Genomic DNA, 27,301 nt, shown 5'->3' with positions numbered 1-27,301 from the left:
CCTCCCCTTGGATGTTACGGAAAAAAAGTCAGCTTAAAAAAAAATCATCTGAGGCCCCTCTGGAAAAGAAACGGTGGGACAGAGAATAAGTTGCACCCTGGGCCATGCCCGTGCTTGACGGCTTACAGGAGGGATGTTTCTATGGGGTATCAGGGACAGGGTCAGGTGAGGAAGAAGTGTGTGGGAGTTGGGGAGGGTGATGTGCAGGGGACAGGAAGGGCTACGAGGAAGATGGGGAGTGTATAGGGGAGTGGGTGGGGGACGATTGGGAAGGCTGTAAGGAGGATGGGGGTTCAAGTGAATGTATGGGGATAGTGTAAGGGGTGTACATAGGGGCTACGGAGAGTATACCGGGAGGGCTGTGAAAGTGATGGGGGAGTGTACGGTGTGGGGGGTGGGGGTTAGCAAATGTATAGGGGAGAGTGCAGGAGTTTAGAGGATGTTCAGGGGTTTAGGGGCTGAATAGGGGTTTGGGGGAATACAGGGTGTATAGAGGTTTAGGTGGCATATGGAGGCATTTATGGGTTGTATAGGGATTTAGGGGATCCTAAGGGAGGGTGTGCGGTTTAGAGGGTTATGGGGGAGTGTATCGGGTGTATAGGGGAGGGCATGGGAGGTTAGAGGGTGCATGGGGCATATAGGGGATTAGAAGGCATATGGGGGAGTGTATGGGGCCCACAGCAGTTTAGGAAGTATATCTGGAGTGTATCAGGGAAGAGAGGGTTTAGGGGGTGTACAGGGAGGGTAGGGGGAAGTATATGGTGCATATAGGTCTTGGGGGTATGTGGGAGAGTGCACAGGGCGTACAGAGGTTTAGGGTGTGTACAATGGCTGGGGGGTTACAGAGGAACGTAGGGGGCGCAGGGGCTGCCAGGGAGCATCTAGGGGGTTAGTGGTGTGTGGCGCAGGGAGGGGGCGGGGAGGGGCTGAGGGCGGGGGGCGCGGGCAGGGATTAGGGGGGCGAGGGGCAGGAGGGGTGGGGGGCACGGGCAGGGGGTAGGGGGCGGGGAGGGGCTGAGGGCGGGGGGCAGGAGGGGAGCAGGGAGGGGCTGAGGGCGGGGGGAGGGATTAAGGGGGCGGGGAGCGCGGGGAGGGGCTGAGGGGGGCGCGGGGCAGGGCGGGGCTGTGCCCGGCTGGGGGGGGCCCACGGGCGGCGCTCCCAGTGACCCCCCGGCCGCGCGGCGGCAGCAGGCGGCGCCGTTGGGCTCCGCGGGGCGGGGCGGGCGCTGGGGGCGGGGCTGGGGCCCGGGGCTCGAGGCTCGAGGCTCGCGGGGCGGGCGGCGCACAGGACCATGGCAGCGGTCGCGACGTGGGGCCGGGCGCGGGTCGCCCTCAGCCGGCGGGGCCCGTGGGGCCGGGGCGGCGCCCCCCCGCGGCAGCCCCCCGCGCGCCCGGCCGGCGGCGGGCCCCAGGAGCGGGCGGGCGCCGCCCTGCCGGCCGCGGGCTACCGGGAGCTGCGGGAGCGGGCGGCCCGGGAGCCCGCCGCCTTCTGGGGGGCGCTGGCCCGGGAGGGGCTGCGCTGGGACCTCCCGTACCACACGGCCTGCGACGGCCCGCTCGGCCGGGGCCGCTGGTTCCTCGGCGGCCGCCTCAACGTGTCCGGTGAGCGGCCCCCCCCGCCTGCCCCCGGGACCGGGCCCGCCCCCCGCCTGCCCCCGGGCCCCCCTCCGAGTCCCCTCCCGCCTGCCCCCGGGACCGGGACCGGGCCCCCCCCCTCCCGCCTGCCCCCGGGACCGGGACCGGGCCCCCCGCCTGCCCCCGGGCCCCCCCCAGCCTCCCCCCGGGACCCCCCCGACTCTCCCCGGGCCCGGGGCCCCGCCCCCCAGCCTCCCCCCGGGTCCCCCGACTCCTTTCGGGCCACCCCCCGCCTCTGACCGAGATCCCGTCTCCCCAGCCTCCTCTCAGGCCCCGCCCCCGCCTCCCCCCGCGCCCGGGACCCCGCCCCCCAGTCTCCTCTCGGGGCCCCCCACCTCCCCCAGGACTCCCGACTCCCCCGGACCGCCCCCGCCTCCCCCCGGGACCTCACCGCCCAGCCTCCTCTTGTGCCCCCCGGGCCCTCCCGGGCTTGGGACCCCGCCCCTCCAGTCTCCTCTCGGGCTCCCCACCTGCCCCAGGACTCCCGACTCCCCCGGACCGCCCCCGCCTCCCCCCGGGACCTCACCGCCCAGCCTCCTCTTGTGCCCCCCGGGCCCTCTCGGGCTTGGGACCCCGCCCCCCCAGTCTCCTCTCGGGGCCCCCCACCTCCCCCAGGACTCCCGACTCCCCCGGACCGCCCCCGCCTCCCCCCGGGACCTCACCGCCCAGCCTCCTCTTGTGCCCCCCGGGCCCTCTCGGGCTTGGGACCCCGCCCCTCCAGTCTCCTCTCGGGCTCCCCACGTGCCCCAGGACTCCCGACTCCCCCGGGCCCCCCCAGCTTCTCCCCAGGACCCCCCGCCTGCCCCAGGCTTGGGACCCTGCCCCCCAGCCTCTCCCCGGGCCCCCAGACTCCCCCCAGACTCTCATCTGTCCCCCACCAGCCTCCGCCCCCAGCATCCTCAGACCCCCAACCACCCCTAGGCATTCCCTACTGGAGTCCCAGGACCCCCCAACCTTCTGTTGGACCCTAGAGCATCCCCAAGACTCTTTCTAGGCTCCCCACCATCCTTCCCTAGGCTCCCTGCTCACAGACAGTTGCCCTGGGCACCCTCACTCCCTCTGGACATCCCCAGCCACATCGTCTTCTAATCCCCCCAACGTCGTCCTCTTTCAACCCCAATCATCATCCCTCCCCCCACTCCTGGGCATCTCCAACCCCCTTAGCATCCCTAATGCCCCATCATTCTATATCCCCCCCCCCGGATGTCCCCTACCCTCTCCCCCAGTCCCACATTATCCCCAATCATCTTCTCCCCAATCCCTTTTCACCTCCAACTCCTTGTCACTCCCCAGAGACTACCCCAACTTCCCTGCATCCCTTATCTCCCAAACATCCTATAATTCTTGGTCATACCCCTTCATAATCCTTCCATCACCTGCAGACCAATGTTATCTCCCATTTTCATCATTGCTGTCCCCAACCCTCCCAACTCCATGTCATCCATCCACTATATAATTCCAAACTCCCATCACCCCACTCTTCCCTAGACTCCCATCCTATCAGTTCCCCATCCACTTTCTCTTATCAGTCTGCCATCACCTTAACCCTGCATCAATCCCCCTATATCATCTCCAGGCACTTTCAGTCCCCTGGTCCCTCTGTATTATCCCTCGAAATCCAAACCCTTAAACCTCTGTCTTCCCCAAATCCCATATCCTCCCAAGTCCCCGTAACCTCCTGTCCATCCACCCAAGTCCTATACCCTCCAGTCTTCTAGCTTCCCTGAACCCACATATCCTTTTTCTAACTCCCAGTTGGCATGACCTCTGGCCCATTGAGAAGTCTCCTGCCAACCCTCTAGGGCTTGTTCTTAATTATTTTGCCTGTGTCTCCTGCTTCTCTTTCTTCAACTAATCCATTCACAAGCAGCACGTGGGATGGGCTCATGCTGGTGGGCTGATTGGTGGAGAAGGAGGCGTCGTCTCACCACAAAGCCCAGCCCATGCCACATAAACAAATGCTGGAAACTTCGCCTGCTCTTAGTGAGGAGGGAGACAGGCTGGGACGCTTCAAGTGTCTGTTTTTAATCTACTTTTATATGTCTTAGAAATGATATAGTTTATAATGGCCTTGCTATTTGGGATGTTCTCTCAGCTGGGGTGTAATTTGAGCTAAGCAGGTGTGAAGTTGCTAGTATTTGGTTGAGAGACCTGCGCAGAAAACAGGTGCTGGAGGAATAGGTAGTGGTCATTAAGTAGGTGGCACTCTTCCTACTGCTGCTGCAGACGCATCTTTTGTTTTGTTTTTGGCACATCGGACCAATTTTCATAGTGCAGGCTGGCTCTGCAGCACATGTGTGGGTGTCAAATTTAGCTGCATAGTTAATGTAGGTCTCTTTTAAAGTGCACAGTGAATAAAGTAAGTTTCACTTTATAAAACGTGTGTGTGAACTTGGGTAAATCACTTAATTTTTTGGTGCCTTGGTCAGTCCATCTGCCAACCAGAGCTTCTCATATGTGCTTAACCCCCCAATGCATTTTGCAAAGCTTTCAGGAAAAAGTGCTTATTATTAGGCATATTTGACAAATTAAAAAAAATTGAGACAGAAAATTTGTGTAGTATTGGGATAGCCCTGGGCGTCTATAGCCAAAATACCTGTGTCAAATCCTGATCTGACACGAATTTGCTTTGTGAACTTGTAAAAATCTTTGCTCCAGTAGCTCCATCTATAATATAAGGTTACATCTATGCAAATTGCTTTTGAGACTTACAGATGAAAATGTTTGTCCATTTTCATTTAAAAGTATTATCACAGATGTTTTATTTATGTTAGCTGAGTTCCTTTGCAGCCACTCTATACCAGTAGCATGTAGAACTGGGCCACTGGAACCATGAAAACACAGATTTCTTTTCTTCACTTCTAGCGCTGCCATTGTCTGACCTGTCACAGCCTTCTGTGCAGGGTCTCTGAAGGGCACTTACAGTCTTACAGAGGTCCTTAACATAAATGTGCAGGGATCATGCTTGCATTTATTGAGCAGAGCATTCTAATGCTGCTGAGCAAATAGTTGCACATCTTGGAATTTTGTTGTTTTTTAACTTTATTCCTCGAACAACTATGAAATTCAATTAAGAAAACACTATAAGACTATTAAGGTTAATACTCAGAATCAAGAAGTGGCGAAGTTAAGGCTGTCTGAGCGGCTTTACCTCTGCCATCTCTTGTATAGGCATTATTGAGGTGATGTTTTACTATCTGGTCACACACCTTTAGAAATAAAACCTTAGATGTCATATCTATGTTGTTTTCTAATTAAGGAAAACTGTTCTTAAAAAGATACTAAAGTCCTTTTGAGACCATTATAAGAGAGCTGTTGTTGGGTGGGTACATACAGATTCACTGTATATTTTACAGGTACAGTGACATTAAGGGATACTATATCACTTGTCGTAAGTGTACAGTTTGCCATGATATTCTTGACCATAATTGCTCTTCTGATGATTGTTGTGTAGCGTGCTCATGCTAGTTCATTGCTGTCCATCCCAGAGATGGCTGCACTTTGGTGATGTAAAGGGCTCTGCAATATCCGCACAAGGACATCCTGTTACTCATGTAAAATATTATTAATTTCTTGAGAAAAATGAAAAAGTGATAAAGAATGTAAGCATCATCACTCTGTTTTCTGTTTCCATTGAGATGCTGATTGTTGGTCTCTTCACCCATCTTTAACATTTTTAAAAGAAAATACTTTGTCATGACTGTTCTGTGCACCAGTGAGTGAAAAGCAAAAAACTGCCCATGTAAGGGACAAGTATGCTATCCTGGCATCGTCCTGCAGACCCTGACATTTTAATAACTAGTGACCCCCTTATGCATGACCAGTCAGAAGCACCTTACTCCACAAGTAGTCCCGTTGACTGTAGTGGCACCACTCGTGGAGTAAGAGTTTCACAATCTAACCATAGGAAAGTGATTATTTCTTTAGATGTCTGTACTTCATGCTCTGTATGTTTTGCTGCAAGGTCACAGAGCATGTTCATTCACTCTACTCTTTAGGCTTTTTATTTATTCTCAGATATGTACTATGGTGTGGTTCCAACTGTCAGGTGATAGGCAGATGACCTAGCAGAAATAGCAGTAGTCATTTGGAGGGAACCATTCACAGCTTCTGTTATAGAACAGTCTGACATTGTGTTTCAAAGTGATGCTGGCCTTAGAGAAAGGTGGTCTTTAAGACCTTGACATATAGCTTTATTCCACAGATTTTTACAAAAGATAGCATTCAGATGCCCTCAGATATATAAAATCAGAAAGGATTTTTGTACACCAGAAAAATTAGAAAATCATGGATGCAAACCATTCAGGATTCTGCAGGTATTGCTTTTCTGAACAATCTGGGTTTCTGTGTTAAAAGCAAATACAAGTGATAATAGTAATCTAAGAAAAACACTAAACTATTCCTTGCCTGTTTGTTGTTAGCATTTTTTCTCTTTCTCTTCCTCTCCCTGTAGTAAAGAATGAAGAGGTTTGTGCAGGGTGGTACATTGGGATATATGCTAGAATCAGTGTGTGAAATAATAGGAAAATGTAGGCTGAATATCACTGAATGGTTTTGCAGTGGAATTAGTAGAACCCCATCACTTGAGAGGTTTAAAACAGAGCTGGAAAAAGCACTAGAAGACTGTGCCATAAGGTACAGCCCCGTGCTGGCAGGGATGGGGTAAGGCAGGGGTTCTCAACCTTTTTCCTTCTGAGGCCCCCGAAATATGCAATAAAAACTCCACGGCCCACCTGTGTCATAACAACTGCTTTTCTGCATAGAAAAGCCAGGGCCGATGTTAGGGGGTAGGAAGTAGGGCAGGTGCTCGGGCCCCACATCACAGGGGGCACTGCAAAGCTCAGTTGCTCAGGCTTCAGCTTCAGCCTGGAGTGGTGGGGCTCAGGGTCGTGCAGTCCCTTGCAGTGGGGCTTTGGCTTTCTGCCCTGGGCCCTAGAGAGTCTAATGCCTGCCATGCTTGGTGGCCCCCCTGAAACCTGCTTATGGCCCCCCGGACCCCAGAAATGGCTGACCTACTCAAGGGTCCTTTAGGATATGTCTCCACTGCAGCTGGGAAGTGAGATTCCCAGTTCAGGCAGACAGACTTGCACTAGCTCAGCTCGAGCTAGCGTGCTAAAAAATGGAAGCGTGGACGTGGCAGCACTCACTGGGGACAGCTCATGCTAGCATCCCGAGTGCGCACCCCAGGGGTCAGGCAGGCTTGGACTCTGGCAGCTAGCCCAGGCTGCAATGTCCGCACTGCTGTTTTTACTGCACTAGCTTGAGCTGAGCTAGCGTGAGTCTGTTTACCTCTGCTGGGAATCATACCTCCCAGGTACAGCATAGACACCTGGGCAAGCTGTGTAGAATGACATCACTAAACACAGTCTTATAGGTTTCAGAGTAGCAGCCGTGTTAGTCTGTATTCGCAAAAAGAAAAGGAGTACTTGTGGCACCTTAGAGACTAACCAATTTATTTGAGCATAAGCTACTTGCATCCGATGAAGTGAGCTGTAGCTCACGAAAGCTTATGCTCAAATAAATTGGTTAGTCTCTAAGGTGCCACAAGTACTCCTTTTCTTTTTGCACACTATTATAGCTATTCAGATAATGGTGTTGTGATACTTCCTGCACTGACTATTCCAGAATGCTCCTAAAAGACAAGTTAAATAGTCAACCTATACCTCTGCGTTCAAATACATTTGGTCTACTGAGAAATGGATAGATCCTTGCCTTCCTTCCAGGTGAGACCTTGTAATGGGATTGATTAGAAGTATGTGATTTAGGTGTGTAGCATAAGCTACATATTTTTCTTGAAATTCAATATAACTTCTGACAAAACATTGTATACCTGAGGTGGCCGAGCTCCAACGGATACTTTCAGCATAAAAGTAGCTGTCCGTATGCTCCCTCCCTAGTCCTGTTGCATAGTGCAGAGGGGAGCAAATTTGACAGAGAAAACTGCAATGAGACGCTGGCCAGGGGGAAAGTCACATGTGGGATGTTGTCTCCCCAATAACAGTGCGTGATCCGCATGTAAAACCAGTCAGGAATTAATGCCAGTAGACCCCAGTTCATCAGTCCATTCCTATTCAGCAAAGCACTTCAGAGCATGCTTTGGTCAGCTGGAGTCTGAGGGTATGTCTACACTGCAATTAAAGTCCCCCCAGCTCAGGCTGCGGGGCTGTTCACTTGTAGTGTCGATTTCCAGGCTCCGGCTGCAGTCCAAGCTCTGGGACCCTCCCACCCTGCAGTGTCTTAGAGCCTGGGCTCCAGCCCAAGCTTGGAAGTCTACATTGCAGTTAAACAGCCCCGTAGCCTTAACCCTGGAGCCTGAGTCAGCTGGCACAGGCCAGCGGCTGGTGTCTAACTGCAGTGTAGATATACCCTCAGGCATCAGTAACTCCCACTGAGTAATCCATTACCTCCATCTGTGAGGCAAAATGTTGCTGGGGCAGTGAGTCAATGTCAGCATGACCTTCTGGTGTTGCCGTGCTCCATAGCTGCACGTGAATGGGAGCTGCAAGGTACCTGAGCACAATGCATAGACTTGGGGGCAGCGATTCCCACAGGTCCCTGTCCCTTCACTTCCCTTCTAGTCCTGTCCCCTCCCCCTCTGCATGCTTGCAGATTTTTGGCTCACTTCTAGAAGAGTTTATAAAAAGAATTCTCTGTACTCTAATAAATGGTGAATGATCTCTGAGCCAAGTTTAGATTCACAGTGCTTTTTCACAGCAGGCTTAACTGTGTGTAAATAATAATTAATAATTATCATACCTAGCTCTTATATAGTGCTTTTCTTCAGTAGATCTCAAAGCACCTCAGAATCTTTTGATGTATGTATTCTCACAACCTGCCTTTGAGGGAGGGAAGTACTATCATCCCCATCTTTCAGACGGGGAGCTGAGGCACAGTGAAGCTAAGTGACTTGCCCAAGGTCATACAGGAAGTCTATGGTGGAGCAGGGAATGAACTTGGGAATTGAATGTTTACAGCAGGGGTTCTCAGTCTTTTTCTTTCTGAGGCCCCCTCAACATGCTATAAAAACTCCACAGCCCAGCTGTGCCACAGCAACTCTTTTCTGCATATAAAAGCCAGGGCTGCCGCTAGGGGGTAGCAAGGAGGGCAATTCCCCGAGGCCCCACGCCACAGGGGGCACCACAAAGCTAAGTTGCTCAGGTTTCAGCTTCAGCCCCTGGTGGTAGGGCTCGTGGGCCCTGGCTGCAGTCCCATAGAATCATAGAATATCAGGGTTGGAAAGGACCTCAGGAGGTCATCTAGTCCAACACCCTGCTCAAAGCAGGACCAATCCCCAACTAAATCATCCCAGCCAGGGCTTTGTCAAGCCTGAGCTTAAAAATCTCAAAGGAAGGAGATTCCACCACCTCCCTAGGTAACGCATTCCAGTGTTTCACCACCCTCCTAGTGAAAAAGTTTTTCCTAATATCCAACCTAAACCTCCCCCACTGCAACTTGAGACCATTACTCCTTGTTCTGTCATTTGCTACCACTGAGAACAGTCTAGATCCATCCTCTTTGGAACTCCCTTACAGGTAGTTGAAAGCAGCTATCAAATCCCCCCTCATTCTTCTCTTCCGCAGACTAAACAATCCCAGTTCCCTCAGCCTCTCCTCATAAGTCATGTGTTCCAGTCCCCTAATAATTTTTGTTGCCGTCCGCTGGACTCTTTCCAATTTTTCCACATCCTTCTTGTAGTGTGGGGCCCAAAACTGGACAGAGTACTCCAGATAAGGCCTCACCAATGTCGAATAGAGGGGAACGATCACGTCCCTCGATCTGCTGGCAATGCCCCTACATATACATCCCAAAGTGCCATTGGCCTTCTTTGCAACAAGGGCACACTGTTGACTCGTATCCAGTTTCTTGTCCACTGTAACCCCTAGGTCCTTTTCTGCAGAACTGCTGCCGAGCCATTCGGTCCCTAGTCTGTAGCGGTGCATGGGATTCTTCCATCCTAAGTGCAGGACTCTGCACTTGTCCTTGTTGAACCTTATCAGATTTCTTTTGGCCCAATCCTCTAATTTGTCTAGGGCCCTCTGTATCCTATCTCTACCCTCCAGGGTATCTACCTCTCCTCCCAGTTTAGTGTCAGAAAGCCATGCGCTGGGGCTTTGGCTTTCTGCCCTGGGCCCTAGCAAGTCTGATGCCAGCCATGCTTGGCGGCCCCCCTGAAACCTGCTTGTGGCCCCCCAGGAGGTCTTGGACCCCTGGTTGAGAACCACTTGTCTACAGCATCCCTGGTGTATAGCGAGTAAGGCCATAAGAAAGTTAGCGCATAAGAAGATAAGTTGAGATTTCTTTGGTTCAAAAGTTTTGTCCACTGTTTGTTACATTTGCGGCTTTGGTGCAGTCAGTTAAATACCATAAAAAACCCAAAACACACTGATTTGAGTGAGTGGTGCTGTGAACCGGCACCACTCAAATTTGGCAAAGCTGCGCCTCTCTCCTGACAGGCAGGTGCAGGTGTGTGTAGAGTAGGGTGACCAGACAACAAGTGTGAAAAATCGGGACAGGGAGTGGGTGGTAATAGGAGCCTATATAAGAAAGAGACCCCAAAATCGGGACTTTCCACAATAAAACCGGGACATCTGGTCACCCTAGTGTAGAGGTGCCCTCAAAATGGAGGTGTGAAGGTGTTGCAGGGCAAGGGGGCCTTCAGGACAGAGATATAGCTTCCCTCTGGGCAGAGACATGGCGGGTACAGACCTAAACCCTTGTTTTGTAATTGACTAGATGTGGAGTTGGCAGTAGAGTCCTTTACCCTTCAACAGGGGCTGGAAACCCACCCCCCATTCCTCCAATATGCAGGGCAGGGCAAGCCCTTGAGCCAGCCCCGAGACCCATGGAGGCCTTGTGCGGGACAAGCATCACCAGGGCTCCCTTGTCCCAGCCCTGTGGAATGCACAAGCCCCAGTCTTTGCCCAGCCACACTCACTGGGGGCTCTCTGAGCCCCTCCCCAGGTGTGGCCAAGCAGCCATGGAACACAAAGTTCTTGAGGTCACGCAGGAGCTGCTCCTGCTCAGAACTGCACCTGGACAAAGTGTGAGGCCAGCACCAGCAGGGATGAGTGCCGGTGGCAATACATGGAGATGGGGCAGCAAGTGGGGTGAGTCCCTGACCAGTGCAGGTCCTCCTCATCAGCTTCTGCCACTGCCCCCACCAGCTCATGCTGGAAGGATGAGTGGTGCCTTTGTTACTCCATCTCCAGGTCGCAATACCACTCACTCAAATTCGGCCCTGCTGCCTCTTTGCTAAATTTGAATGAGTGGTATTGTGACCCTGTGAGTGCAATGGTATTGCAACCTGGCACATGGGGTCGCAATGCCACTCAAATTTGTGGCAATTATAAAAAGTTTTGGCAAGTACTGAAAGTTGTGGTGAGTGTTGAAAGTTGTGATTTCCAAAATCACAGCCTGCAATTCTTATAGCCTTAGTACTGACCACCGTAGACAGTGTACAGTATTATGATGGCATATGTTACTTTCTTTTACTTTTGTGTTAATGCATTTTTACAACCAAGTCCTCCCGGTGGTTACTTCTGAGTTGGAAGGCTATATTAAGAGTTAAATTGTTTTCTTGAAATTTGGATACAGTGGTACAAATTTCCTGACTTTACTGGGAATTGCACTTACTGTATGTAAAATGTATAGAGGCCAGTTCTGTTACAGCAGTGCAAATACAGAAGAATATTGGAACATTAAGCTGATGGGAGAGCAGAATCAGGCCCAGGAACTGCAGCTCATCTCTTTAAAACAATAGCAAAAAAATCCCTTGCCCTTCCCCCCCAAACAAATGGGGATACCAGAATGCTTAATTTACATTGGAGTTGTAACTTTAGAAAACCATTTGTTTACCCCACAGATATTAACATTACTAGATATTCTTCATCAGCTGGTTTTATAAGTTACTGTTTTCAAAAAACTATTTATATATGATTGCTTTACTAATGACCCGTTGGAGTAAAGTAAATGCATTTAAAACCATTTAATTAGATCATTAACTTTTAGTTTAGATTTCTTGTTAATATCTAACGTATCATATGATGGTTAATATGGGTAGCAACTACTTCATTACAGGGTGTCCTTTAATGTCTTGGAAAAACCTAACCCATTTTGCCTGCTATATAGCTAGAGATTTGAAATGATGAAGTAATAAATAATGAAAGTACACAAAATAGAAATAACGTTGTATTCTCATACCTCCTAATAGGTACTGATCTAAATACATTGCTATAGAAATAATTTAGTTTAAAAAAGAGTTAAGGTTGACAGTGTTTTAATAGTCTCTAGCTCATTCACCCTCCCCCCCCCAATATTATAATTTCTCTAGAAAAAATTGTAAACATCTAAAAAACTCTCAAATGTTGAAAAGTCAGGAAATGCACAGTGAAGGGACCCAGCCATTTCCCACGGCCATATAACTTATTAGATAATGTTTATAAAAGTTTGAAAGTAATTTTAAGCGTTGGTCTTTATACAAACAAAATCAGCTCTCTATGAGTGTGGCTGGGGCATAGCAGCAGAAAATATGAAAAGTATCCAACTCTTTGAGCCTATGTTGCTGAATTAGAGGGCATACAAACATTTGGATTGTTTTTCAAAGGCAGGCTGGGTGTATTAAAGGGCTACGTCATGTGAGACACCAAAAGCAGTGGAGTTGAATAATCACTTGCATAATTTTTAGATACGCCAAAAGTGCAGATGATTTTTAAGGTACAGCTAGCAGCCCTGCCACTGAGAATTGTAAGTCCTTGTGAGCCATATGGTAAAATTAGTAGAAAATCAGTAGCAAGGTTGGCTAAAGAACCACATCACCATGAAACAGGGACTTTCCTTTCACATTCAATGTAATCAGGAGCCTTATACCAGAAGTGGGGTCTCTTGGTCAGTTAGAGCGTGAAGATGCTGTCCAATAAAACACTCTTCTCTGGGGCAAAAAAGACAATAGTGGCACCAGGCAATTTCGGTTCTTCTGTTTGCATACACAGCAGGCCAGAACCTCAGCAGGTGTATGTTGGCATAGCTCCTTTGAAATCAGTGCAGCTATACTGATCTAAACCAGCCAAGGATCTGGCTCAAGGATTCTCATGTGGGTGCCCTTCTGTAAGGCTGTTTACTGATCAAATGGAAATATTGCGTCCAGTGCATCACTGTGAATGGCTTAAATAAAAACTTTCCAAATAATGTAGATGATTGCATGTCTATTTAGCTAACTTCTGACATTTCACCTCATATTTATTTGCATGCATGTATGACCAGGGAGCTAAGTTAGCCAAATTGCAAACATCTTTGACTTTAATACAAAACAAATAAAATGCGTTCTTAAATGTTTCTTTTCATACAGTAAACTGCTTAGACCAACATGTCCATCGGTCTCCAGACAGAGTGGCTTTGATCTGGGAGAAAGATGAGCCTGGCACTGAAGTGAGAATCACATACAGGTATGGCACATTCTCTCAGATTGCTGTAAAATGGGTCTTGCATACCATTATGGCAGTTTTACTGGCTAGTTAAAGAGCGGTTGCATTGAAATATTATTATATCTATATTAAATCTTCTGCCTCCTCTAGAAGCAGAGTAGTGTTAGGGATGGGAATGGACACACTGCAGGAGTACTGGTATCTGGATGTATTATCGTACATTCAACAGGTGTGGCATATGTTTTCTTCAGTCATTCTGTTGCATGGGAAGTGGAGCCAGGGCCCTGTCCAGAAATGAGGCCCTGTCTGGGGCTTGTCAGAGCTCTGGACAGAACTATATGCCCCCTTTCCTTTGCACTCTGGGTCCTGGAAGGCGATTATTTCTCTTTTGCATGGGGATGGGCGAGGTTCTCTGCTTTCACACACCCACGAATGAACATATTTTAACATGAATATTAAGGGCAAGCTCCTCGGCTGGTATAAACAAGCATAGCCTCGTTGCTATCAGAGGAACTCTGCCAGTTTACACCAGATGAGAATCTGGCTCTAAGTTTCTGTTACATTTTTAGTTAGAACTGCCCATAGTCTGAGTGGAAACTTTCAGGACTGAAAGGCCCAGCTTTTCTGTTTTATCCGGCTTATTTTCAAATCTGTCAATTTTCCTTTTTGCCCTTTAGAAAAAGCTGGGACTCGTGGGAAGAATGCAAAACTTGGGCACTCTAAGTACCCTTCTAACATGAACAGTACTAGAAGTGGAGGCTTTCAGTCAATTAAAATGTGGAGATGCTGTCAGATTACCCACTTCTGTCATGGGAAACTGAGATGATATCGACCACACCAGGTTGGGAGCTGGGAAAATTGGTTTTATTCCCTAAGCCTTGCTGTGCTTCACTTTCCCCATTTTAGAATCGGACTAATGATGCTAACCCACTGTTACAGAGAGTTTTTATTTTCCAGTTTTTCCAGCACAGTTGTACTGTGGATAATAATGACAGGGAAGAAAAGCAATCTTCTTCACTGATGGCAAACTTTGAATTTTACATGTAATTTTTCAGAACAGTAGCAAATGTGTTGGTTATCTAAATATGCAAAACAATATTGAGCTGTTTGTGTATTCAAAATGGAGTCGTGGGCTGAATCGTCAGCTGCACTCAAGGCACACCCAGTTGGGTGCAGCTCCCTGTCTACACCAACCCTTCTCATGGCTGGCATGACCCTATATGTGGGGAGGGGTAGGGGCTACACTGTCTCTATGACAGCTAAGGATTTCCCCACCTTTGGGCAATCCTCAGCAACCCACTCAAGGCAGCTTTAAGTTTGCTTGTCCACTTGAGTAGTGTGTAGGGCACATAGTGTGTGCTGAAATCTGACCTGTATGTCTACAGAATATTCTTTACAAGGTATGGATGATTGAGATTCCTTGAATTTATTTGAACACCTGTAGGTTCCTATAGTCTTTCTTAACTTCAGGATTTGTTAGTGTTGCTTTAAAAGAGGGCTGGTTCAAGTGTGTGACCTGGTTAGTAGAAAAAACAAGACTTGCAACTGAATACATTTTATGGCAATGGAGAATTATAGTGCTGTTCAACAATAATCATAATGAGGCAGTTATAGCATCTATAAAATTGCTGAAGAAGTAGATTAGTTTGGATCATGGAATTACTAAACGATCAGTTGAACAGGTGCATTATCATCTTTCTGATATGAGTAGTGATTAACTGTAGCACAAGGACGATATGTTAAGGAAACCTTGACTGATCTTTGCTAGACACATCGGCCTTGATTCTGGGCCATGTTCCATCCCTTTATGCCATTCTAATGTCAGAACCCAGGGAGACCTCACCCTGCCTTGTGACAGGTAATCTCCCAGAGTGGGGAGGTTCTTTGGGTGGCATAGGATAGCTCAGTATCCTGTTTTCTGACAATGACCAATGCCAGGTGCTTCAGCGGGAATGAACAGAACAGGTAATCATCAAGTGATCCATTCCCTGTCGCCCATTCCCAGCTTCTGGCAAACAGAGGCGAGGGACACTTTGTAGAGCATGGTTTTGCATCCTTGCCCATGCTAGCTATAGCCATTGATAGACCTATCCTCCATTAACTTATTGAGTTATTTTTGAACCCTGTTATAGTCTTGGCCTTCACAACATCTTCTGGCAAAGAGTTCCACAGGTTGACTGTGCATTGTGTGAAGAAATACTTCCTTCTGTTGGTTTTAAACCTGCTGTATATTGATTTAATTTGGTGATCCCTAGTTCTTGTGTTATGAGAAGGAGTAAATAACACTTTATTTACTTTCTCCACACCAGTCATGATTTTATAGACCTCTATCATATCCCCCCTTAGTCATCTCTTTTCCAAGATGAAAAATCCCAGTCTTATTAATCTCTCCTCATATGGAAGCTGTTCCATATCCCCAGTCATTTTTGTTGCGCTTTTCTGTACCTGTTCCAATTCCAATATATCTTTTTTGAGATGAGGCGACCAGATCTGCACGCATTATTCAAGCTGTGGGTGTACCATGGATTTATATAGAGGGAATTTGATATTTTCTGTCTTCTTATCTGTCCCTTTCCTAATGATTCCCACTAGTCTGTTAGCTTTTTAGACTGCTGCTGCACACTGAGAGGATGTCTTCAGAGAACTATCCACAGTGACTCCAAGATCTCTTTCTTGAGTGGTAACAGCTAACTTAGACCCCATCATTTTATATGTATAGTTGGGATTATGTTTTCCAACGTGCATTACTTTGCATTTATCAGTATTGAATTTCATCTGCCATTTTGTTGCGCAGTCACCCAGTTTTGTGAGACCCCTTTTTATCTCTTCACAGTTTGCTTTGGACTTAACTATCTTGAGTAGTTTTGTATCATCTGCAAATTTTGCCACCTCACTGTTTACCCCTTTTTCCAGACCATTTATGAATATGTTGAACAGTACTGGTCCCAGTACAGACTCCTGGGGACACCACTATTTGCCTCTCTCCATTCTGAAGACTGACCATTTCTTCCTACCCTCTGTTCCCTATCTTTTAACCAGTTACTGATCCATGAGGGGACCTTCCCTTTTACCCCATGACAGCTTACTTTGCTGAAGAGCCTTTGGTGAGGGACCTTGTCAAAGGCTTTCTGAAAGTTCGAGTACACAATATCCACTGCATCACCCTTGTCCAAATGCTTGTTGACCCCATCAAAGAATTCTAGTAGATTGGTGAGGCATGATTTCCCTTTACAAAAACCATGTTGACTCTTCCCCCAACAAATGGCATTTCTCTATGTGTCTGATAATTCTGTTCTTTACTATAGTTTTAACCAATTTGCTTGGTACTGAAGTTAGGCTTACCAGCCTGTAATAAAACAATGTAAGATTTTAGTCCTACTTCTTGTTCAGCCAGTCACTCAGACAAACAAGTTTGTTTACATTTGAAGGAGATAATGCTGCTTGCTTCTGAAAGTCACCTGAAAATGAGAACAGGCGTTCTCATGGCACTGTTGTAGCCAGCGTTGCAAGATATTTACGTACCAGATGCGCTAAAGATTCATATGTCCCTTCATGCTTCAACCACCATTACAGGGGACATGCGTCCTTGCTGATGACGGGTTCTGCTTGATTACAATCCAAAGCAGTGTGGACTGACCTATGTTCATTTTCACTATCTGAGTCGGATGCCACCAGCAGAAGGTTGATTTTCTTTTGGTGGTTTGGGTTCTGTAGTTTCTGCACTGGAGTGTTGCTCTTTTAAGACTTCTGAAAGCATGCTCCACACCTTGTCCCTCTCAGATTTTGGAAGGTACTTCAGATTCTTAAACCTTGGGTCGAGTGCTGTAGCTATCTTTAAAAATCTCACATTGATGCCTTCTTTGTGTTTTGTCAAATCTGCAGTGAAAGTGTTCTTAAAATGAACATGTGCTGGGTCATCATCCGAGACTGCTATAACATGAAATACATGGCAGGACGCTGGTAAAACAGAGTAGGGGACATACAGTTCTCCCCCAAGGAGTTCAGTCACAAATTTAATTAACGTTTTTTTTTTTTTTTTTAACGAGCATCATCAGCATGGAAGCATGTCCTCTGGAATGGTAGGGCATATGTTTAGCATTTCTGACACATAAATACCTTGCAATGCTGGCTACAAAAGTGCCATACAAATGCCTGTTCTCACTTTCTGGTGACATTGTAAATAAGAAGAGGGCAGCATTATCTCCCATAAATGTAAACAAACTTGTTTGTCTTAGCAACTGGCTGAACAAGAAGTAGGACTGAGTGAACTTTGTTTTGTTTTTGAGTGCAATTATGTAACCAAAAAAATCTACATTTGTAAGTTGCACTTTCACGACAAAGAGATTGCACTACAGTACTTGTATGAGGTGAATTGAAAAACACTATTTCTTTTGTTTATCATTTTTACAGTGCAATTATTTGTAATAAAAATAATATACACTTTGATTTCAGTTACAACACAGAATGCAATATATATGATACTGTAGAAAAACATCCAAAATATTTAATAAATTTCAGTTGGTATTCTATTATTTAACAGTGAGATTAAAACTGAGATTAATCGCGATTAATTTTTTTGAGCTAATCGCGTGAGTTAACTGCAATTAATCGACAGCCCTAATCCCTATTGCTATATTCTTATTATTCAAGCATGGAATTACTATCCATAGAGATTCTGTGGTACAGTTTGGTTCATTTAAGATTTTTACTTCATTTGACTCTACGCTTCCTTTCATCTATAGTGCCACTCCCCCACCAGTACGACCTACTTTGTCCTTCCAATATATTTTGTACGCTGGTATTACTATGTCCCATTGATTGTTTTCATTCCACCAAGTTTCTGTGATGCCTATTTTATCAATATTCTCATTTAATATGTGGCACGCTAGTTCACCCATCTTCATGTTTAGACTTCTAGCAATTGTATATAGACACTAAAAATTGTCATTTTTTTAGCTGTCTGCCATTATGTGATGTAATTGAATGGGACTCTCTTTCATTTGACTGTTCAATAGGGATCAGTCCTGCAAAGTGCTAAACTGCTGCTGGAAGTGCAGAGTGCCATCAAGTCCAGGGATTAGGTGGATTGTAAAATCCTACAGCACAAATTTCTAATGGCTGGGAACTGCAAAAGCAAATGCTTGTTTTCTAAGGGCAGAGTGCATTCTTTGGGTCTGATTTTCCACTTGTGTACACTATTGTAATTCAGGAATAGTTCCTCTGCAATCAGTGACAGAGGCTCGAAAAGGGGGTGGCATAGAAGCTGTTGCAACACTGTCTCTGTGTCACCCAAAGATCCCTGTATGGTGACCCTCCCAGGGCCAGTTATATTGACTTTAAGATTCATTCTGTCTCTGCACTAGTGCAGATTGCCCTTAAAGCAATTAAGGATTGGGGCCAAAGCATATACTAGAACAGAGGTGGGCAAACTATGGCCTGCAGGCCACATCTGGCCTGCGGGACTGTCCTGCCTGGCCCTTGAGCTCCCGGCCAGGGAGGCTGTTCCCCCTCCCCCGCAGCCTCAGCTCGCCGCGCCGCCAGCTCTCTGGCCCACCGCTCCTGCTGGGCAGCGCGGCGACGTGGCTGGCTCCAGCCAGGCGGTGGGGCTGCAAGCTCCTGCTTCTCTGAGTGGCATGGTATGGGGAGTGGGGGGGTTGGATAAGGAGCAGGGGGTCCCGGAGGGCAGTCAGGGGACAGGGAGCAGGGAGCGGTTGGATGGGGCGGAGGTTCTGGGTGGGACGGTCAGGGGACAGAGAGCAGGGGGCAGTTGTATAGGCGTGGGAGTCCCGGGGGGCCTGTTGGGGTGTGGGTGTGGATAGGGATCGGGGCAGTCAGGGGACAAGGAACAGAGGGGGTTGGATGGGTCAGGGGTTCTGGGCGGGGTGGTCAGGGGATGGGGAACGGGGGGGTTGGATAGGGGTGGGAGTCCTGAGGGGCTTGGCTGGGGGTGGGGGATAGGGGTCGGGACAGTCAGGGGACAGGGAGCGGGGGGGGGGTTGGATAGGGGGTGGGGTCCTGGGGGGAGTTAGGGTCGAGGGGTCCTGAGAGCGATGTAAATTGCACCAGGAAAAGGGCTGGCACAGATTACTTCCCCTGTGGAGCGAGGGACTGAATTGGGGTTCTCAGAATCAGTTTTTTCCCGGCTCTGCTCTTGGACTGCTGGCCTTTACTCAGGCTGGATTGCAGTGTGCCAGTCCAGCCTAAAGTTACCAGTTCCGTATCCCAGTTTGAACTAAGGCACCACAGCACACGTGGTCCCTCTCCTGTGGCTGTTGCTTGCAGCCTGCATTCCAGTTAGCATGAGGACATACGGAGTCAGGCATGCAAAAGGGATTGTTATCAGCAAAGTTGACTGTATTTATAGCAACGGAGGTAAGTACTTTTTTCTTGGAAGTTAGTTCAAATGTCTCTTTATCCAAAAAGATCGATGAAGGAATGGGCCAAAACAAACAGCTTTGTGCAGACTTTCATCTCTGCCCTTACCAGCTAGATTTAAATAGTCCTATGTCATCTAATAAAACTAACTGCCATAAAGATGAATTGACTCCTCTGGGGCCTTAGCCCACGCCAACTGTTGCAAGGAGGGACAGGCTGTCATTGTTGAGCTACCGGAGAAAGCAGTGACAAGCAAGATAACTTAGGAGACTGGGGACAAAAGACAGAGTGATGAATTTGAAACAGAGGATGGGGATTATAAGTGATCTCTCATTGGTGAGCATGTCCTGTCTCATAGGCCACTGGAGAGCATTGCTTCTCTTAGGGATGCAGTGTGGTACAGTAGGCAGGGCACTGGACTGAAAGATAGGGGTCCTTGCACTGTCACTGAGCTGCTCCGTGCCTCCATTTCCCCAACTGTAAAATGGAGATAATGAGATTTGCCTTTTTTCAAGCACTTTTACAGCACTTTCCATCCATGTACCTAAAGGAGCTCAGCCTTGTTGTGACATGTAAGAAGCTAGTTGTCAGAGGCAATAGCCCATCTGAAGAAGCCGGCTGTTAGAGTGAGACAAGACATCAGGAGCAAGAGAGAGAGAGCTTGATGATCCCTGGGGAGGGAAGCCAGTGTAGTGAGAGCCACCTGTCAGCAGTCCAACTGCATGTTTTGGGTAAGGGACTCAATCCTGTCAGGTGCTTTTTGCTCTCAGCTCCTGTGGAGATCATTGGATACAGAGAGTGCTCAGCAGCTTGCCTGTTCATTTTCAAAAGCATGGTGTAGATCAGGATTTAAAGATGTGATGTTAGCACATGTTAGCCAACAGGTTATAAAAGTCTAGTGTAGAGAAGGCACACTGCCTTTACCACATGCAGGTTGAGTCAATGTCTTGTTATGGTGACCAGCTCAGCATAGGTTAATGGCAGAGGGTGGAATCCTGGCCCCATTGAAGTCAATGGCAAAACTTCCATTGGCTGAAATGGGGCCAGAATTTCCCATAGGGGTCCTTATTTACACTAGACTTCTAAAATGTGTGAGTTCAAATATATTAACTTCACATCTTTAAATCCCATCTACATGAGGTCAAAATGACCAGCTCACTGATGATGCATGTATAATAAACATTACTTTGCTAATTGGCTGAATCCTTTTGTTGACCATTGGGATGAGTCATAAGTTTAACTGCTTTTCTCTTAACTTGTAAATTTAGAACAAAGCCCACTGGGGACACTTCAGTAAAACTGGGGGTTTTGGTTTTGCTCTTCAAACAGAGTAACGGAGTAGAGCTGACCAAAAAATATCTGTAAATACTCGTTAGAACGTCTAAATGAATCCATTTCTTAGGCCATGTTTATATCCCTTTTGTGTTTGCTTTGTGCAAACATTAGAACACTCTAGTGCAGTGGTTCTCAAAGCCGGTCTGCCGCTTGTGCCTGGAAAGCCCCTGGTGCACCGGACCAGTTTGTTTACCTGCCGCATCTGCAGGTTTGGCTGATCGTGGCTCCAACTGGCCGCGGTTCGCTGCTCCAGACCAATGGGGCCTGCGGAAAGGGTGGCCAGCATGTCCCTTGGCCCGCACCGCTTCCCGCAGCCCCCATTGGCCTGGAGCGGCAAACTGCGGCCAGTGGGAGCTGCGATCGGCCGAACCTGCAGACGTGGCAGGTAAACAAACCGGTCCGGCGCGCCAGGGGCTTTCCTTGAACAAGCGGCGGACCGGCTTTGAGAACCACTGCTCTAGTGTATTGGCTCAAATGTTTATGGAAAGTTTGAAAACAGATATCAGCATTTGTTCTCATTCCCTCCTGCTCACTTCTGTGGTTATGTAGTCTGAGTCACAACCTAGTTAGTTCTAAGTAAATAAAAATATGTACCTAGGGAGGTCTGTAAGGTGGAGAAATAAAAACACTTACAATTCACAAATTTGGGATCAGATTGTGGAGACTTTACGCACTAGTGCAAAGTTGCTCACCTGAGTAGTACCATTGATTTGAATGGGACTACTTGTTCGAGTAACCACTCACCCAGGGGAGTCAGGGGTTCATAATCTGGCCCTGCAGTGTGCATTGTATTTAAGTAATGATGAAATCTTAACACAAGTGAAAAAGGGTATGGCTAAAGTCACAGGCCAGCCAATTCACTGGAAGGGGATGTGGCTTTCTGTTGATCACATTTTTTTTCCAGGAACTCTGCAAGCACATGTTCAGCTTTTCAAAACAAGGAGAAGTAGCCAGCAATAGTAGTGAACAAGTTGTTCCTGAGAGCAGCTGCAGTAAGCATTTCCGCAGAATGCTGGCCTGGCCTACATGGAATTCTGTACAGCAACAGAGCAGGATCCTTATTGTAGTGGTTGGATGCAGCTAAGAGTAGACTGCTGACTTGCTGCACTGCCTTTTGCATGTATAGTCAGGGGTAGCCTGTTTTATGCAAGAATATAGAAAGGTGGAAACAGAAACACACATTTGTAATGCATCAGATTAAGCTTTGTAGTGTCCTCCTGGGAAGGTCTTGCTTAAAAATGGTATAAAAAAGATTCTCTTTTTACACAGGTACAAAGAAACATATCCTATTACAGAGGTTAAAGGGATACTTTCAGCTAATTTGGGCCAAAAATGAACTTTTGCTTAACACAAAAAAGTTTTACAAACTCTAATATTACCAGATTTTTTTCATGTTAACATAAACATTAAAAACATTTTGTTTTGTATTTCTACATTAATTTTCTTGTGATGTTTACAACTGAGCACTTCCTTGTTGGGCTGAATTGACTTGAAGCTGACTAGAAATGAAAGTGGAACTATCTAGTTTATCTTCATTGACCAAGATGAGTAAGACAAACTAACAGAATTAATAGCAGAAAAGTAAATTGCATTTTACAAAACATTCAGTTTTAATAATCTAACATAGTAGTAACCCGAGTAAAGGAGATTTTTTTAAATAGATAAGTATTTCAGCTTCACAGTGTCCCTTTAGAGACCTGGTACCAGTCTTGTCACTGAACAAATTATGGAACTCTTTACATTCTCTGTGAGTTGGCATTAGAGAGTGTTAGGGCAGAGTTTTCATCTTTAAAGTGAAATCCATAAATTTAAAGATTTAAAGTGAAAATGCACTACATACCTATTTTTAAAATTAGGTTCTTAGATTGAGGCTGTCATTCCAAAAAATCAGATTTAAAACAGTAGTATGTCTTGTACTGAGTTTTATTTCCATTTCAATTTGTCTTTGCTGATCACAAAGGTCAGTAACACAGAGCTATTATGCATTATTAAAAATTTAAGGCATTTTAGCTTCACTGTAGTGACTAAAACAAATGAAGGCTAATTTGGGATGCCATTCTGTAAGGGCAAATTTGGGGGCATTATTTCAAGTGATTTAACTTGAAAATATCCAACAGTGGATGAAGTACTCAAAATGTATTCACCTGACCAGTTGCACTTGCACAGTTTGATCATTTAGGGTAAAGCTCTGCACACCTTGCTCCTGCTGAATTCACTCACATGTGAAATCAGAATTTTGCCCTGGTAGGGCCCAAAACTTATTGTAATGTTCCTAAGAACAGATGTGGGATAATTCTGCAGCACTTTGCTTATAATGACTCCTGCCTTTGACACAACGCCATGATGTTTGGGAGTGTTAAATCCTTTTTACTTACTAAAAATTTATAACCAATTACAAACTTTTATAGGTAAAAGAAAAACAGTGGCAGGGGGCAGTTGGTTAGGAGCTAGAGTTACCCTTCTAATACAAAGATTTAACAGGTTGCTTTTCCTTTTATTAACTTTGTACATGGGAGTCAAACCAAGACTATAATCTGTGGATCCTCAGGCAAGTAGTGGCAGACTTTAGATCCTGAATGAGGAAATTGGGCTGTGTATTACATTCCCATCCATGCCCTATTTCAAAGTGGAGGAACTGGCTGGATGGAGAATTTCCTTCAGCTCAAATCCTGCCGCTGCATGGAAAGATGGGATCAGCATGTGAGATGTTGAGCCAGCTTGGGTTCAAAAGTTCAGGACCCAAGAAAGTGGTGTCAAAGTCAGATTCAGGACTCACATAATTTGTCAGACCACTCTGTTTATTAGCAAAGCGCCTTGCTAATGCACCCAGATGTGAGCCCCTCTCTGAGGCCCAAGATAACTTATTTATACAGCTAAGCCAAAGCCAATTTAACATAAGAGACAAAAGAAAGCAGAAACTGACAAATATACATACATATCTTATTTGCATACTAACGTTTACCAATCTCCTAGCTCAGTAGGAGCTCTAAGTTAGTTTGAGGACCCATTGTCTCACACACCTTAATGTTTCTCTTCCTGACAACTATATTTCAACAAACCCTTCAAGTAGCATTTCTTTAATGAATTATAATTTCAATATGATTCATTCTACTTTCACAGTCTCTCCTTTTGGTCAAGCTACGCAATGACCAACAATGACTGGGTTCCACATATCAAGCGTTCTTTATCTCTTTGTTCATCAGTTATATTTAAAATCATCAAATTAGCACTCTGGTTTGGGGCAGCTATCTGTGTAGCATGCCTGACACAATTTTGGATACAACAGGAAAGTAACTGAAAACATACAAAAATTATTAGGATTCCAAACAGGAGAGTTAGGGCTCCCTGAAACAACCAGTTTCCTATGCCAGAGAAATTGAAAAGGTTACTTAGCCACTTCCATAAAGAACTTGGCTCTTCGTGGGGAAGATATGCGATTTGTTCTAAGTAGCTAGCACGATCTGTTACCTCATTGGTGTTGTCTGGTATATACACACAGCAGTCTTTTCCAATGAGAGCACAAGTCCCTCCTTTTGCCACCAGCACTATGTCCAATGCCTGACGGTTTTGGAGGGCCATCTGTCGGATTGTCCCTGTTTCTTTGGCTAGGGCTCTTAAACTTTCTCCGGTTTCATTTGCCATTATTTCAATTACTGCTTGTAACCTTAGGAGCCTTTTTTGCATGGTGTATTACTCCCCCTAATGGTATGAAGGAACCGCCAATGGCCTCTTCCCAGGTTAAGGGGCTTATGTTATTTACATACCATTGGGCATCTGTTAAGTCCCTTCTTTTTCGCCTGAAATTGCGGAGGCATTCTCGAGGGAAGGTTCCTAGCACTCGGAATTGTGGGAAGAGTTGGGCAGGATAACAGATTCCTGACCAATTAGCTGGTAGTGCGGTATATGCTCTGGTCCCACACACCCAGTGATGGCCTATTAAGGCTGGGAAGGGTCGGTTGCACCCATTTGTCATATAGGTGTTTGCAAAGGAGGAGTAGTATCCCCTAAAGGGTACAGGGTAATTCTCCTTACGAGGAGTGGTGTTATTTGCATGACATTGAAAGATTGTATTGTTTTCACTGTTACTGTAGGGGGAACATGAGATTGATTTCTCTGTTTGATCCCAGGTTGAGAAAAAATTCATATCTCCATACCCGGCCCACCACTTTTAGTTTTGTTTGAATAATCCCATACACCATTGGCCACAATATGCTGAAGGCAACGGCTTTTCCCCAGATCCAGCCCTGTCCCATTACACACCCAACACCAATGACCTTTTCCCTCCACCACACTTATCCATTGAGATGCATTTATTCCCACCGCTTCCCAAGTGTCACTGCTGTTCCATATTTTGTTAAACGGACGAGGCCCTCCAGTGAGGTCTGGGGACTTGAGTGGGATAGCCAGGACAGGAACACCAGTTTGAGAGTGGGCTGGGATGTAGCTGCAGACCCAGCAATTAGAAATATTAAGGGTCTGAGCTATCCACACCTGCTGCTGGATAAAAGAATTGTCATCGTGGTCTCCCCAGACCATAAGATACCAGCAGCCGAGGAACAGGCAGAGGCGCATGTTGGAGGCAAGGCTCTTCTGGTTCTGACAACCTCAACGGAGGGAACCGCAGTCACGGTTTTACCCCCACCAGGCAGTAGGCGCTAGGCTCGCTACTGCTTTTTTTTGTTTGTTTTTTGTTTTGTTCGTCGTCTGCTTCTGGCAACCCTTACGAGAGCGTAGATTGTAAGGTAGTGCAGACTGTTCCTCTACGTCTTCTTCTGGAGTCAAAATCGACTCTGCGTTGTCCTGAGGTGACGATTGGTTCTCTGGGGATGGTGCTGCCTTACACTGTGAAGCATGTATCCACGCTGCGATGCCAGATAGTTTAACAGCCGTCTGTGTAGTAAGCAGTACCTGATGAGGACCCTTCCACCGGGGCTCCAAGGCGTGCTTTCGATGATGGTGCCATACGTAGACCCAATCACCTGGCTCGAGGTTGTGGCAAGCGTCGGAGGGCCAGGCGACTCGAACCTGTGAATGGAAGTGACTTACAGCTTGTATTAGTCCCTTGCAATACTGAAGGAGCGCACTGTGAGTCAAGTTCAAATCTGGAACAGGAGTAATGGTAGTCATAGCTCGCATAGGGCGTCCCATAACAATTTCAAAGGGACTTAATTTATGCCTTTGGGGTGGAGTGGATCTCATGTCCATAAGGGCTAATGGTAAGGCTACTGGCCAGCTTAATCCTGTAGAGTTACAAATTTTAGCAAGCTTATTCTTAAGTACACCATTTCGTCTTTCAACTGCACCTGTACTCTGTGGGTGGTAGGGACAGTGCAACAGGTGTTTGATATGCAATATACGGTCCAGGTGTTGAACAAGTTGTCCAGTAAAATGTGTACCCCGATCACTGGACAGAGTAGCAGGAATTCCCTTGGCAGACATAATATGAGTTAACAAACATTTGGCAACAGACAGTGAGTCAGCCTTGCGACAAGGAAAGGCTTCAATCCAACCAGAGAATAAACATACCATAACCAATATAAATTCATATTGTTGACACTTAGACATTTGTACAAAATCAAGTTGCCAATGCAAGAACGGTGCTTGAGGCAGGCGCCGGAACCCCTGGGCCACTTTTACAGGTTTACCAATATTATGGCTTTGGCAAATGGTACAGGCTGCAAAAGAGCTAAAATGGGGGGGCCCACCATCCTGTCTTAGTTACAGCAGAGACCATTCCCTCCTTTCCGACATGCGAAACACCGTGTAGCAGGGCGGCCAGAGATGGGTAGAGTGAAAAGGGGGCTACAAAGGCGCCAGTAGGCGAGCGCCAAAGAGAATCGGGATGTAGAGAGCAACCTTGGGCAACCCAGGATTCTCTCTCGGTTTCTGGGGCAGAGTCTTGGAGCAGGGTGAGGTCAGTGAGGGACCAGGAGGGTAAGAGGAGAGCGGAGAACAAGGGAATCAGACATTTCAACTAGGCGTGCTGCAGCAGCCACAGCACGCAGGCAGGGGGGTAAGCCTTGGGCAACAGGGTCTAAAGTGGCAGAGAAATAAGCCACTGGGCGGTTCTTTTCTCCGTGCATCTGAGTGAGAACTCCAAGTGCACACCCAGATTGTTCGTGGCAGAAAAGGGTAAAAGGCTTAGAATAGTCAGGCAGCCCTAAGGCAGGGGCAGAAGCCAAACCCTATTTGAGGGAAACAATGGCAGAATTGGCCTCAGGGGGCCACGGCATGGGGTCAGGCACAGAGAATCGAGTGAGTTCTTGGAGAGGTTTTGCAAGGGAGGCATATTGGGGAATCCATTGTCTGCAAAATCCAGCCATGCCTAAAAACTTCTGGAGCTGGCTTGGGGAGCGGGGTCGGGGAAAGCTAAGGATAGCTTGGACGCGGGTGGGAGAAAGTGCACGGGAACCCAGGGAGAGGAGAAAGCCGAGGTATGTGACAGAAGCTTGACAGAGTTGTAGTTTAGAGCGAGAAGCTTTGTGACCCTTATTTGCTAGGGCGGTAAGGAGCATTATAGAGTCAGTTTCAGAGGC

At 47.1% G+C, this 27,301-nt stretch overlaps 1 protein-coding gene across 2 annotated transcripts in view; it reads left to right on the top strand.

The window, feature by feature from the left end:
• The first annotated feature begins 1,565 nt into the window (after positions 1-1,565).
• ACSS1 (acyl-CoA synthetase short chain family member 1) overlaps positions 1,566-27,301 on the top strand; it is a 78,154-nt gene continuing 52,418 nt past the window's right edge. For both annotated transcript variants that reach the window (XM_074949842.1, XM_074949841.1), the window contains exons 1-2: positions 1,566-1,602; positions 12,980-13,076. The gene's annotated coding sequence lies outside the window, so the exon portion shown is untranslated. The remainder of the gene's footprint in view (positions 1,603-12,979; positions 13,077-27,301) is intronic.

The sequence above is a fragment of the Natator depressus genome, chromosome 3 (genome assembly GCF_965152275.1).
Source record: "Natator depressus isolate rNatDep1 chromosome 3, rNatDep2.hap1, whole genome shotgun sequence".
In the NCBI taxonomy this organism is placed as follows: Eukaryota; Metazoa; Chordata; order Testudines; family Cheloniidae; genus Natator; species Natator depressus.
The sequence above is the reverse complement of the archived record's forward strand: the minus strand, read 5'-3'. Positions and strand labels throughout refer to the sequence as shown.